Genomic DNA, 12,833 nt, shown 5'->3' with positions numbered 1-12,833 from the left:
TGAATGTCTCTCTGGGTCTGCAGAGCCATTGACACATGGAAGCTTCTGGGTGCTTGCTTTCAAGGACTTCTGAAATGCTGGAAGTCAGTTAGGTGGAAAAAAATCTTGCAGCTGAGAATTATATATAATTCCCATGTTCTGAGGAATATCAAAGTAACAAATACTGAATAAAACCACTCTGATTCACTCTTTTCATGACAGAAAAGAACTGGACAGCACTAACCTGAAAGAAGCAACTAAAGATTGTGCAATTAAGTAACACCATGTCCTTGTGAATATCTCTCCGCAGTCCACCTGCCTGATCACAGCCAGAGTTCTAATCTATGTACAAGTCATTCACTCGTTCATCCGGTCAGCAATATTTACTAAGCCTCTAACATTGTGCCAGGCCCTGTTCTAGGTACTTGAGATCTAGCAGTACACAAAACAGATTAAACCTCTTGTGGAGTTCATAGTAGGGGCAGACAGGCATTAGGCAAATAAATGCACAGGATATAAATTACTGAAAACACCTGTGAAGAAAAGTAAGGGGTTAGGGTATGCAGGGGCGAGTCATGGTCAGGGAAGACCTCATCGAGACCACTTAAGTAGAGGCTTAAAAGAGAGGGGAAGATGAACTATGCTGACTCCTGGTGGGGGAAGAAACCCAGAACAGACACACTTCAAGGTCTTCTGTCTCAAAGCCACTGAGACAGAAGAGAGACTGGTGGATGTGAGGAACAGCAAGGAGGATGGAGCAGGGAGCAGAGAAAACAAAGGCAAGAGTAGAAGGAGTTGTCAGAGAACCGAAGAAGGCAGCAACAGAGAAAGCACAAGGCCAGTAGGCCCCCTACAATTTTAGCTTCTACTCAAAGTAAGACAGAAAACCCCAGAACGTTCTCAGCAGAAGAGTAATAGAGCTGCCTTATGCTTTAACTGAATGACTCTGACTTCCATGGGAAGAATTAGCCCAGAGGGAGGCCAGGCAACAGAACTTCCATTATTAGTACTTGATACACTGGAAATAGTATAGCTTTTGACCTACACTGAAACTAAAGGCATTTTGGAGCAAACTGACTAATCTGCCAAAGGATTTGATCCAGTATCTTTCCATCTATAGAGAACAGAATTGCTGCTTTCTCATCTTTTGAGGAAGTATGGTAGGTATATCGGAAACCTGGGATTCAGGGCCAGACAGATCTGGTTTTGAATCCCATATTGCTCCATTTACAGGATGGGGAGCATGGGACAAGTTATGTTTTCTCCTTAAAAAAAAAATGATAAATATACTATCTATTAAGCATGGAGCTGGCACAGTGTGCAAGTGACAAATAAAGGATGACTGTTGTCATTATTATCACTATCATAGGGACAGTCATCAAGAGACCCTCAAGCGCTTTTTCAAAAATCCACATGCTATAAAAGGTCAATGAAGACATAGTAGCATCTTCCTCATTTAATAATCTCAACTGCTGAACCATCCACAGGAAATACCCTCTTCAAAGTACAATCCTGGGGACTTTTTTGAAAGCTGACATAAGTCTGAATACTCGTATTTCATCAGGGTATTACTTCATGAGATTTAGCAAGGATGGCATTAGTTATCCTAAGAAGAAAGACAAGTGTCAGCTATGACTTAGAACTCCATTAGTCTTAGTGATGAAGATAAATGATGTTCAATCCCAACCTGATGCCAGAGACTACATAAGAATTCCCAGATAATTGCTCTGTTTTGGATTTTTTAAAATAAATTCTTGTTTATAGCAAATTGTATCTTCTCTTCACAAAAATGGAGTATGTTATTTTTTAAAAGTAACCAAAAAAACCAACTTTTATTTGATAGACACATTTTATCATGTTTTTTAAAAATCGATTCTTACCCATCATTTTCTGTTTATAAAAACTCCAGTTGCCTACCTAACATCCACTTCCCCTTAACACTTGCTAGCAAAGCCCCCATTCAGTTAGGGCATCTACCCTTTCCTCACATACCTCAAAGGATGGGGCCTGCCCTCAAGTCAGCGTGAGTCTGGGGTCCTGCATCAGACCATCACCGCAGCCCCATTCCCCTGGCGACCGGGCTGAACCAGAGAAGCAGTTCTGTCTGTGAGACTAAGGGAGGGACTAAACACTGATACTGGTGGTGGCTGTGTGTAAGAAAGGCTTCGGGAAAGTTTTCCTTGCTCCCAAGAAGGAAAAACTGGAAGAGAGATCTTAGTGTCTCTGGTTCTGCTGCATCGGGCTGTGGAGCTAGAAGCCCTGTGAGTGGCTTGCTCAGCACCTAAGGCAAAATCCCAGAGAGGCTAGGGCCAGAGCCCTGAGCTGACATCTGGAGCCTTCCCTACTTCTGTACTGCTCATTACATGAAAGAATTCATTTCCTCCTTGCTGAAGCCAATTAGAATTGGGTGTTTCTGCTACCAGCAGCCTGCTAAAACATCGTTTGATAGATGATTACTTTTCAGTTTTCATTTAAAACTAGTATGGCTGAAAATTTATTTTGATAAATGTCATCACATTTGCACAAATGAATAAACAGATGACCTTTCCCCTATTATTTACTCCTTTTGATCATAACTATAGTATCTATTGCCTTCTGAAAATCATTTTTAAATTTCAGAAATGAACTGAGTAAAGGTCTGACATTTTAAAAAATAACATTTTCATTACTAGTAAACTCACATGTGCTCTGGTTGGGTAGTTATTTACAAAAGATAATGAAAACTCCATGCCCACATATGCTCATACTATTCCAATAATGAGAAGCTTGGAAAGGTTTATCGCAACCTCTGAGCTGTACTTTCATTCTGTGGGTATTCAGTACCTCATGGAATTGCAGGATTTTCACTGCAAATGAGTCTCTTTTGAGCCTTCTGAGTCCTTCCCAAAGGCACCAGGCTTTTCACACTTTTCCCTCCATGAGTATCTGAAGAATCCTGTGGGGTCTATGTGTGTGTACATGTGTGAATATGCATATGTGTATACATGTATATGTACAAGCACACGTGTGTGAATCCAAGGTTATCAGAAGTTCTGACCTTGGAGACAAAAGTTGAAGTCTAAGTTGGGTATTAGAATCCAAATTCGGCCTAACCATTTCACTAAATGACTGCTTTCCTCCAAAATGACTTCGTAAAAGTTAAGTGTAGTTATGGTATACCAATAAACAGCATTTCCTCCCTTTCAGCACACAAAGAGAAGATATTTATTTGCCTGCTTTCTTGGACACACATGACCTACATGCATTCCTTGCATAACTCTATGTTGACCTTTTTTATATGTACAAAAGAAAATCTCTACTGGAGTCACTTATCTCAGTGCCAAGTGAAATTCTTTCAAAATGTATTTAATGGAGAGTCCCATTAATTTTAGATTTCAAGGCAACTCACATACTCAAACTACAGTGATCGCTTTCAAGTTCCCATGATAGAAGCTGCACAAAACGAAACAATAAATCTTTGCGACAAAATTGCTTCATGTTAGTTTGAGAATATTTGCCATTTACAGTTGACATATCACTTGTTCAGTCAGAAAACCTTTCTAAGCAAAGCAGGTGGTTTTAAATGGAATTTGGACATACGGGTGGCTTATATGATTACTTCAAACTAAATCAGTCCAATGCTGAAAGTTGACCTAATTCTGCTTTACTCTTTTTCTTCCAGTGATGTTTTTCAACATGGCAGGTAGAATATATTAAGAGGTAGAAACCACTGTGGAATGGATATGGCTGCAAACACTAAATTCAACAATATTCAAACACTATTTCAACAATAAATACTACAGCCCTTAATTAGGACCAGCAGCACACAAACCAATACCAGGGGACAGGATTACGACAACAATCGTCTTTTCCAATGGTCTATTTTCACATCTACAGCGCTCTGCTCATGACCTTTTCAACTCTTTTCAGAATCTCCTCCCTCTTGTTTTACTTCCCTCCTGCTTTTTTCTATCATTTTCCTCTGCAAAGCAGAACCATGCAAGAAACATAATTCACTAGTCAATTACTTTAATTTCCATGATAAAAATGAAAAGTTTTCCACTGGGCTTCTGGCATTTATGTCACATACAAGCACAAGCTAGTCACGAAGTGGAAAGACAAAGGTCACCAAACATTGTACAGCTTTATATGCAGGATTTTTGTTTTACTGTAACAGACTTGATTGTATATATCTGTGGGGTACAGCGTTGAATATCAATCCCTGTGTGCAACTGGTAATGCCCAAATCAGGATAATTACCACATTCAACATTATACAACATAATCATTTTTTATGGCCCTTTACCAATTCTTCCATTACCCTTCCTCCCCCTCCCCTTTTCCCACCTCTGGTAACCTCAGTTCTATATGCAGTATTTTTATTCTGAAAGGAAAAATAAAAAACACTGAAATTTACTTTTTAGTTTTTCTAAGCCTCTTGGACTTCTGAGTCGTAGAAAGACAGTGATCTGGCCAAAGGCCCAGAAGTATAAGAAAAATTTCCCAAAAAATACAGAAAATTCTTGATCCAAGTAACCCCTTCAAAAGGTATGAAAATATTTTGTCTCTATAACTTCTCAAAAGCTAGCATATTTGAAACAAAAGAAAGAACATGTAGATTTTAGGAGGAATTACTTTTAATTATTTTTATATTCTAATTTCAAAACATTCCCTATCCTCTACAAAACATTCCAATATTGTCAGCTAAAATATCTGCCTATCTTAATAGCAACATAAAACACAGTGCATTTGTTTTGGTTCTGTTTTTCTTTTTTGGTGGCTGGCCAGTATCGAACCCTGGATCATTTGTTTTGGATTAGAAGCTCATTATGTTCAAGTCAACTTAATTTAGATCTAAATATGCTCCAAACGTCTAAACCACAAAATTTATCGTATGCATTCTCTCTAATGGAGAAATATGCTTTGGTGTTCAATTTTTTTTAACTAGCTGTCAGAAAACACCAATAACAGTTGATATATAAGTAGACTGTATCAGATATTTCAGTGTTTGTCTTCAGTGTGGGCAAAACAAAGCAAAAAACAAATGGAATATAAACACACTGTTAATTTATGTGTACTGATCTAATGAGAAAAAAGTATATAAAAGTGCGACAAATTTATAATTTATTATAAGGTATTCATCTTATTGCTTGAAATCTTTCAACAGAAAAAAATGATATTTCAAGACTAGCTGAGCTACACAACTGCAAAATATCATCTTGAAACGATTTATGCAGAATTAGAATTAGCTAATAAAATCAAGTTTTAAACAAGTGAGGTACGAAAAAAAAATCTATGGTAAAAGTCTTATGAAGTGAGAAAACATTTTACAATTTTCACTTAATGAAGCTGCTTTGTAAATCCAAATATGAGTATGTCTAGTTTGTTTTAAACAAAAGTATACCTGTAGTTATTTCTGGGCACCAGGAAGATGCTGATACTCTTTAGGGACTTAATTAGCCCTATCATTCTGCCTGCTTTCTCTTTAGGATAAGAAACATGAATCTGTTATCCCTTCAGAACTTTGTGGGACATTTTATCCATCCTTCCTACCAGACTACTATTATCTCAAATGTAACACATTTCAAGATGTGTTACTGGTTTCCAGCACCCATACTGATTTCATTTTTACCAACTTCTACTTCTGTATCCTCTTATGATAAACTCCCAAATCACTAACAATATTCCATGCTCAAAGGTGCTCCTTCCCCAGTGCTTAACATGAACCACAGTTTTCCAAACTTCATGTCTAGCCTGAATGACTCTTTATTTGCTGCATTTGAGCTTATTTTTACTTCCTTTACCCTTTAAATGCTTGTAAGTAAATCTTTATTAGCAGCTTTTTGGTTTTAGGCCTAAATATGGACCACATATAACTAACTCTATGATTAGCTGAAGTTTCTCCTCTTTAAAGGTAGATATGCTAACATCTGAACAGTCTCACTAGTAACAAGTGCCACTTCGTTGTCAGGTCTCCACCTATCAAGAAAACCAATCTTGGACTTTACATAAGTGAGAAATAATCTTCTGAATTAACTCATTGATATATGGGGTATTCATGTTACAGCAGTTCATTTTACCCTATTACAATGCTCTGAAATAGAAGTTAATGGTTACATGTGCTTTCCATGTGCCAGACAAATTCTTAAGTACTTTACATTTACGAGCTCATAGTTTAATCCTCACAGCAATAATAGCATGGGTGAGATAGTACTATTAATACCTCCATTACAGATGAAAAAACTGAGGCAAACAGAAGCCTTGCAGCCTGTTCAAGATGCTATAGCTACTATGTGGCAAACCCAGATTCAAACTCTTCTTCTGTGATTCTACAGTCCATGCTCTTAACTACTGTTATACCACTTCTCCGAATTTTTATAATTCAAAGGAGTATTGATACAACCAATAATGGTACAACTGGGGGGTGGGGGTAAAAGCTGGGGGGAAAAGCATCACTGGGAAATCTTCAGGGAATAAACATAAAGGCAGAAGCATAAGCATATCATTAACACAATATCCTCATATGAAGACCTAAACTTGTCAATCTATAAAGAATTTTCATTTCTAGAATGCATCAGAGACTTCGGACCCATAAAATGACAACAGTTTGTTTTCATTTAGAAGATATGGATTGATCGTTTTAATCTTCTAAAAGTAAAAAACTAAGGAATCTATGAGGCTAGTCTTTGTCACACTTTCTATTTGCAAATAGAAAGAAGACTAAAGATGTCTTATTTACGTACATCTAGCAATTCCTGTCTACCACCACAGAAACAGGAGTCCATATAGAACAGCCCCCTTAAGAGGAGCTGAGTCCAACACAGGGTCTGGGAGACTCTAGACCTGGCAATGGTCCTCAGCATGCACCTAAAAATACTTTGCTGTTCCCAAGGACTACTTTCTACCTACTTCTCTTGAGTTAACTGGGACTTGGGGTGGCTTGGGACTTTATTTTTATTTTAGTTTGTTTTTTGATAAGTTTACAACTTAATGGGAGTACAGTATAAACAAAAATACACTGATTTTCGCTGCAAACATGCCAAACACAAATTCTGTCACTGAAGTCATTTATACCCAGCTATCTGGAACGCTCAATGGTTAAATTAAGATTTAAGATGACATTTTTTCCTGTTTATACATTTGACATTTAATTTTGTAACCCTTACATTTCACAGAATCCAGACTCAAGCCTGCAGTTTGTTCTGATCTCAGTAAACCAGCAAATAAGTAGTGTGTGTCACAACTGTGAACTGTCCTTCCCTTCTGTGGACATTAGTCAGACATACTTACTAAAGATCAACAACAGCTGCATAGTAATAATAACAGGAGCTAAGTTTTAGTCAGTATTTACTATTTTTCGGCCCTATGCAAAATATTTAACATATTATCTCATTTAATCTTTACAACAATCACTGTGATTAGCTCCCATTTTATGGATGATGCAACTGAGCTTAGAAAGATAAAGTGACTTTTCTCTCTTACCACACTGACAGCAGATGTTGGTGTAAAGATACAAACCCAGGCTGGGTGATGCTGGAGCCCAGACTTCCAGCCACCATGCTACACTCATCCTAAAACATGGTTTGAGAGTTTTCTCATCAAGTAACATCAAGTAACAGTAACATCGAGGTAACTTGTTTGAGTATCCCCACAGTCCCCAGATGATATAAAGTCACTTTATCTTTTTAAGCTCAGTTGCCTCATCTATAAAATGGGAGATAATCATAGTGATTGTTGTATAGAATAAATGAGATAATATGTTAAATATTTTGCACAGGGCCTAGGAGTAGTAAATACTGAATAAAACTTAGCTGTTGATATTATTACTATACAGCTATTGTTGATCTTGGTTTGAGAGTTGTCTCATCAAGCATATAACAGTAACATCGAGGTAACCTGTTCGAGTACCCCCAAGGTCTCCAGATTATATAGTCACCCTTTTCTATAAAATGTAATTTGAAAGGGTTTGAGCCCCCTCCCACATTCAACTAGCATGCCGCCCACCCTCCTGTATATCCAGAGGTTACTGATGGCTTGGTTGCTCTGTGACTTCCAGTCTAACTTCCTGCTGCCACCAAATCTTCTGTTTCCAGGTTGCTTCTTGCCATCTTCCTGCTGTGCTCTTTCCCCATCAGGGCTTGGCATCTACACCTGACCATGTAAGGTAGGTAATGCGAGGTACTCAGTATACGACCTCTTTCTTATGGTCAAGCGCTACACCAGCCTGATTCCCTGTATAAGGGCCTCAAGCAGGAGGCTGCTCCACCAAATCAATAAATATACTCCCTGACGGAGGAGTCTGCAACTCAAGAACTGGCCTACATCCTCCTTGGAGACCCAGATTCGCAGTGTAATCGTGCCAAACCGTTAACCATGGACACTCTGTGAGCAAGGGCAGTCCCTGGGCACCACTGCATCTCATCCCAAAAGGCATCTCAAGAGGAGAGTTTGCAGAGTCTCATGTAAATGATCATTACACCGCTATTAAATATGGTCAGTGGCTTCCTTAGAAAGAGGATGAACCACATCAGGTGACTTCAGACAAGGAACTACCTGAAAGGAAGAACTGCTGTATTTCCTCAACTGAAGGCATTAACAGAAGCCAGCAGAATGAATCTATCACTCCCTCTCTCTCCCACATACATGCACATGCACACTTATGCATACATGCACACAGTGGCTAGGACCCAGCATCAGAACACCAAAGCCCTCACTGCCTGTGTAGCAAGCAGCTAGTGGCCATTTACTAAGCAGGAAGGGCAGGGTCAAGCTGCTCAGTTTCCTGTTGAAATCTGCCTCAGGCATTCCCACTAACTGATAATGATACACTCAGTTCACCAGCAGGAGCAGAAACCAAATGCAGAGAAACTGCACCAGCTGCCTTTTTGTCTGCAGCATTGTTTAAACAATTTAAACGGTACCTACTTCCAAGACAGATCTGAAGTGAGAATTTGGTCCTTTCAAATACCCAAAACATGAACTGCATAAACCACTGCCTAACACTGAACAGCATGCCTTGATTCTTAGTGAATCTATGCTCCAGTTCTTATCCGACGAAAAGGTAACAACGATATCCCTGTTCTCCACATTCCATTTTACTTTCACATCTGGACTCGCTGCAAACAACTGAATCTGACTTTATAGAAAATACACATATGCCACTTCCTTTGCGGAAATGTCTTCAAATTCTCTGATGATTGTAGTTACTTGGAAATTATTTCCTACTGCACCAATGTACATGAACAAAAATAAACATCACATAAAATAAAATAAACCCAAATATTAATGAGGTTCATAGAACCACTGCTGAACAAAATTATCAGTACTACTTTGTAAAAACAAAAATGTTTACAAATTACACAAAGGTACTTTAAAAAGTTCGTGGAAAAACAGAAATAAAAAATACATATCTTCCCATCAATACTTTGAAGACTCCTCACATTTAGGAACCCCTAGCAATATGACGTGAAGAAAAAGATGAATTTGTAAATAGGTTGTTCATCAATCTGGCACTTCTGTAGACTATCTGTGGATGTTTAGAATTATCCTCTCTTCTAAAATGCAAACAGTATCAGCAAGCAAAATAATTTTGGTTTATAAGATTCAATTTCGATCATCTAACAAAAGAATTTACTCCATCCGGGAAGTTATAGCCAGTCCGGACAGCTAAAAAGGATCTGAAATAGAAAGCAAATTTTTCTAATTTAAATACTTCCCCTTTCTTCTGCTAAACAATCTCTTTAGGCTTGATGGACAAATGTTTCTGCATTTTTCTAAACCCAAACTCAGTACTTCAACAGCTGACAGAGAAATTCATTCATCCAGCAGAGTCAGCTGTCACAGAAAATGTTTTCCAATAGTGCAAAGATTACATAATACCAACACAAGAACTAAGGAATAAGGCTTCCAAGAACCTCATTTTCTTGCCAGGTGACCGGACAAAGGAAGATTCAAGCAAGCCTTTGGGGAGCTATTTATCTCAACAAATATTTACTGACCATCTTTCCTGAGACTTGCACTGTGCAGGAGATGAGGATACATGGACGAATAGAATAACAAAGAAATGATTTGTTCTTACTGAAGCATGAAGTTCTAAGCCAACTCTAAAATCAAATTTCATTTACTAATCTCCAGAAAATCACCAAATATGGAAAATTTGAAGTCAATAAAAATGAGGAAAGAACAACTTCCTATAAAAGTGGGCTAGTTCCCTAGTTGGGAAAAAAATGTTATTAAAGCTCTAATACAAGGTAACATTTAGTAAATGAGTATCTAGCCTTTCTTGAGCCCAAACAGATTAATCCCACATCAATTTTAGATTATAGTTTAAGAAAATACTAAGTTAGTATGGTTAGAAAGCACTAAAAGCACATATTAACAGATAAATCTACTTGTAGAGCAAACAGAAGACACTTTTGTTTTAAAAAAATCATCTAATAAAAGTTCAAATATTAGAGAAAATAAGCTATTAGTGACCAGACTTGAATATATTACCTTAAATTACAATTGAGAAGTAAAAAGAGGGCAATTAGCATGAACAATGTATTTTTTTTTTCTGGATTGAAAACTGCAGGAAAGTCAAAAGTAGACCAAGGAAAAACAGGCCCCAAATTTTAAGCTGGTCAAACCTGGAGAAACATCAGTCTGCTGGTAAATCTGCTAATGATCCAACAGTTCAGACACAGAAACAAAAGGAGCTTTAAAGTGTCTACACACATATCATTAGAAAAGACTATGTAGCAGATGCTTTATCACATTTATGTCTCAGGAAAGACCGCATGGCCCAGAGATAAGGGATCGTTTCTGTGTTAATTCAAGTCAAAGTGGTTGCCATTAAAATAACCACAACTGTAATAAAGAAAGCTTTTTTGATGATACATGCAGAAGATGAGAAGAGTAAGCGGAAAATGAATACATAATTACAATGTGTCACCCTGCTGACATGGACTACACCAACAAGTATAATAATTCTGCTAAGATTATATACCAATAATAATCCAATGTGGGACTGATAATACACAGTTCCATTAGCACTAACTTAAGATTATTTTAGAAAATAACTGAAAACGATTTCTCAGATTGAGCCATAAACAGGAAACCAGCAAATTCTTACTATTCATTTTTCAATTTGGTAGAACTTACTAAAATAACCTTTTCTCTTAAAAGGCACATCCTAAAAACCCCTCACAGAAAAAAATGTTTAAGAGTCTGTAATCCCCAGTGACATTCAAAATACTTAATAACCAAAAGGTACACACATATCAATCAGAACAGATGCACCAACTAATCAGAAAAATTCACCAACTAATGACAATAAATGCGGGGTTTTAAAAAAAAAAAAAACACAATAAACTAAATAACCCTACAGTAACCTTGCTACTAGCTGGGTATCAGACCAGCATGTAACTCTGCCAGAATACAGAAAATAAAGAAACTAAATAAAGGTATTTATGTCTTGATAAGTATTTCTATAAAACAGTAAATTAAGGATCTTGGGGTTTGGTAAGAAACAGAAGGCAGTGCCTTCAAATGTTGGCTACAGCACCAAGAAATATCCCCAAATGGTAGATCATTAGAATGCACTCAGTAAGAAGAGCTAGTATCAGAGATCACAAGCTACTCTCGGCCAGATGAATTATAAAAATAAATGTTACTTTCAATTTTCATACCTCTTTATATTGTGTTTTCTAAGAAGCCATGGACTGAGTTGAAAGACCTAAGTTTTCCTCTGGCCCCATCTTCTATTAATTGGAATCTTGGACCATAGATGAAACATTTAATGATTCTTCACAACAACCCATAAAAGAAGGGATTGTTGTTCTTAGTTTACAAATAAGCTGTGGCTTGAGGACTTAAACTTAACCAGCATTACAAGACTAGTAAGTAACAGGACTAAAATTCAGATTTGGAGGACTCTACTCCAGAAGATCCCATAACTTCTCCAGGCGACTCAAGATGGGACTGTAAGCTTATTTCATCACAATTTTCAGTTTCAAATAAAATCACACATGTGAAAAGGCATCATAAAGTTATAATGGTTGTATATTTACCCAGAAGATAAGAATTTGTCAATATAAGGCCATTACTGAAGAAACTTAACACCATGCTTCCGTAACTTGCACTTTTTATTTTGCATTCCTTTTACTTTAGCAGTCATTCCACATAATGTTCATCAAGTGATAAGAATGGATCAGAGGAAGCCACATTTGCTCCCCAAATGTGCTAACTGAGAAACAACCCCCTTCTCCCTTACCCCCCTAAGCCACCTCACAGAAAGACTTTACAGACAGAGATTATACCCATTGTCAAAGGCCAGAAAGGAGGTGAGGTCAACGGGACTGTGAAATGAATATTTAAAATGTTTATAGTCTCAAACAGAAGAACACAAAAGAAGAAAGACATGCCTAAAAAGTATCAAGAATCCTTATTTCATTGCTGGTTTTACCGGTAGAGGCATTCCCCATTACCTTCAGGCCCGACCAGACTCCAAACCAGACCTTGGGTACAGAGGCAAACAGTGGCTGCAAGGTCTTTGATCTCAGGCCGCCTTTTCTAAGCTGGCCTACTTTAAAAGGATGAGCCAGAACACTGTACGTTCTTTGTGATATTCCCTAACCACACCAGCCGACAGCCCTGCCCATAGATAAATTCCTATATCTGACAGTGACTGTACCATTCCAACTAGGAATCTGAACTCAACAACTTATACAATCTGACAAGAGGAAATTTATGAAATTAGGACTGATTGGGGAAAAAAATCAAACACATCCAATTGTCACTGGACAGTCCTTAACACCTACAATTGGTTTTCAATTATTTTCATACTGACCATTTTTTTTTTTTTTTTTTTTTTTTTTTTTTTTTTTGTTTTTTTTT

At 37.5% G+C, this 12,833-nt stretch overlaps 1 protein-coding gene across 1 annotated transcript in view; it reads right to left on the bottom strand.

Annotated features, from left to right (window-relative positions):
* Positions 1–12,442, bottom strand: part of GNAQ (guanine nucleotide binding protein (G protein), q polypeptide) — a 260,107-nt gene extending 247,665 nt beyond the window's left edge. Inside the window, exon 1 of the mRNA XM_008568501.1 lies at positions 12,425–12,442. The gene's annotated coding sequence lies outside the window, so the exon portion shown is untranslated. The remainder of the gene's footprint in view (positions 1–12,424) is intronic.
* Positions 12,443–12,833: the final 391 nt, after the last annotated feature.

This window comes from Galeopterus variegatus, unplaced genomic scaffold (genome assembly GCF_000696425.1).
Source record: "Galeopterus variegatus unplaced genomic scaffold, G_variegatus-3.0.2 Scaffold417, whole genome shotgun sequence".
Taxonomy (NCBI): domain Eukaryota; kingdom Metazoa; phylum Chordata; class Mammalia; order Dermoptera; family Cynocephalidae; genus Galeopterus; species Galeopterus variegatus.
Note: the sequence above shows the minus strand (reverse complement) of the source record. Positions and strands in the feature narration are given on the sequence as shown.